This window comes from Panulirus ornatus, chromosome 36 (assembly GCF_036320965.1).
Source record: "Panulirus ornatus isolate Po-2019 chromosome 36, ASM3632096v1, whole genome shotgun sequence".
Classification (NCBI taxonomy): Eukaryota; Metazoa; Arthropoda; class Malacostraca; order Decapoda; family Palinuridae; genus Panulirus; species Panulirus ornatus.
Window position 1 is genome coordinate 17339739 of NC_092259.1, and position 2500 is coordinate 17342238.

General features: G+C 57.4%; 1 protein-coding gene across 8 annotated transcripts in view; it reads left to right on the forward strand.

The window, feature by feature from the left end:
• LOC139760418 (uncharacterized) overlaps positions 1 to 2500 on the forward strand; it is an 857321-nt gene that overhangs the window by 342867 nt on the left and 511954 nt on the right. The window contains exon 1 of one of the 8 annotated variants that reach the window (XM_071683597.1): positions 1025 to 2500. This exon is cut by the window's right edge and continues 823 nt beyond it. The exons of 6 other annotated variants lie outside the window; for them this stretch is intronic. The gene's annotated coding sequence lies outside the window, so the exon portion shown is untranslated. Of the gene's footprint in view, positions 1 to 1024 lie in introns of those variants that run through there. One more of the 8 variants, XM_071683593.1, reaches the window with a different exon arrangement.

Consider the following 2500-nt stretch of genomic DNA (forward strand, 5'->3'; position numbering starts at 1 on the left):
ACATCACGTGGTGGTATACATCACGTGGTGGTATACATCACGTGCTGGTATACATCACGTGCTGGTATACATCACGTGGTGGTATACATCACGTGCTGGTATACATCACGTAATCTTATACATTACCATTATTGGTCTGGGAGATTACCATATTACAGGAGTGTCAGTGTTAGATATACTTTGGTGTTTTAACAAACAGCGTGTACACAGAAATGTTCTGACTACGTACACGTGTGTGTGTGTGTGTGTGTGTGTGTGTGTGTAGGTAAGGGAAGACTGGTGTTGGAGGAGGATTCGAAGTCTGGTTTTCATGTAGCAGCGCGCGTGCCTCGCCGCTGGGGCGCGCCAGCGGACGTTCAGCTCATGATGATGACGCACGCCCGCGCAGGGGGGGGGGTCATGCCAGGGGAGATAGTGGGGAGACCATGTGAGAGACGGAGCCGGGGGGGAGATAGTGGGGAGACCATGTGAGAGACGGAGCCGGGGGGAGATAGTGGGGAGACCATGTGAGAGACGGAGCCGGGGGGGAGATAGTGGGGAGACCATGTGAGAGACGGAGCCGGGGGGGAGATAGTGGGGAGACCATGTGAGAGACGGAGCCGGGGGGGAGATAGTGGGGAGACCATGTGAGAGACGGAGCCGGGGGGAGATAGTGGGGAGACCATGTGAGAGACGGAGCCGGGGGGGAGATAGTGGGGAGACCATGTGAGAGACGGAGCCGGGGGGGAGATAGTGGGGAGACCATGTGAGAGACGGAGCCGGGGGGAGATAGTGGGGAGACCATGTGAGAGACGGAGCCGGGGGGGAGATAGTGGGGAGACCATGTGAGAGACGGAGCCGGGGGGAGAGATGACGGATGAATCATGTAGGGTGTGTGTGTGTGTGTGTGTGTGTGTGTGTGTGTGTGTGTGTGTGTGTGTGTCAGGAGGAGGGTGCTGGGGGAGGAGGTGTCATGGGAGGAGGTCATGTGTCTGCCCTTCATCGTGATCGTGCCCCAGTCAAGGTGTATGGCAGCCTCGCTCTCAGTACCGCGCCACGCTGCCCCTTACACGCCTCCCCTCACAGCGCGCACCCACGCACGGCCACTCACTGCAGCTCGCGCTGGCCTGCAGGCGCGCTCGGGAGCCGAGACGCCCCACGAGGCGTGTGTGTGTCAGGCGTAACAGAGTGTGACGAGTGACCGGTGGTAACAGCGTGGAGCTTTGTTACAGTGTACATCATCAGTGAGGCGGGTGTTGCTGGTGTACATCATCAGTGAAGTGGGTGTTGCTGGTGTACATCATCAGTGAGGCGGGTGTTGCTGGTGTACATCACCAGTGAGGCGGGTGTTGCTGGTGTACATCATCAGTGAGGCGGGTGTTGCTGGTGTACATCATCAGTGAGGCGGGTGTTGCTGGTGTACATCATCAGTGAGGTGGGTGTTCCTGGTGTACATCACCGCGCGAGTGTGAACACCTGGCTGAGTGATGGGCGTCGCAGAGACCACGTACAAGGTCTTCTTCCAGCTTGACTGGACCCAGGCCATGGTCCAGGTGCTGGAGATGGTCTGGTATTGTTGTGACAAACTCTGGACTCTCTTCACCAACCATTATTACATCCAGAGGAACCACCAGTGACCCTCGTGCTCAGGCGGGGCAGGCGGGGCAGGACGATGAACTACCAAGTTGTTATGCCTCCCAGGGACGACCCATCATAAACATCGACCAGGTTGCTGTGCCTCCCAGGGACGACCCATCATAAACATCGACCAGGTTGCTGTGCCTCCCAGGGACGACCCATCATAAACATCGACCAGGTTGCTGTGCCTCCCAGGGACGACCCATCATAAACATCGACCAGGTTGCTGTGCCTCCCAGGGACGACCCATCATAAACATCGACCAGGTTGCTGTGCCTCCCAGGGACGACCCATCATAAACATCGACCAGGTTGCTGTGCCTCCCAGGGACGACCCATCATAAACATCGACCAGGTTGCTGTGCCTCCCAGGGACGACCCATCATAAACATCGACCAGGTTGCTGTGCCTCCCAGGGACGACCCATCATAAACATCGACCAGGTTGCTGTGCCTCCCAGGGACGACCCATCATAAACATCGACCAGGTTGCTGTGCCTCCCAGGGACGACCCATCATAAACATCGACCAGGTTGCTGTGCCTCCCAGGGACGACCCATCATAAACATCGACCAGGTTGCTGTGCCTCCCAGGGACGACCCATCATAAACATCGACCAGGTTGCTGTGCCTCCCAGGGACGACCCATCATAAACATCGACCAGGTTGCTGTGCCTCCCAGGGACGACCCATCATAAACATCGACCAGGTTGCTGTGCCTCCCAGGGACGACCCATCATAAATATCGACCAACTCACATCTGGGTTATTGACCATCCAACCAAGACTATCCCGTATTCCCAGCTGTTACAGACGGTTACCCCCAGGTGGTACAGACGGCTACCCCCAGGTGGTACAGACGGCTACCCCCAGGTGGTACAGACGGC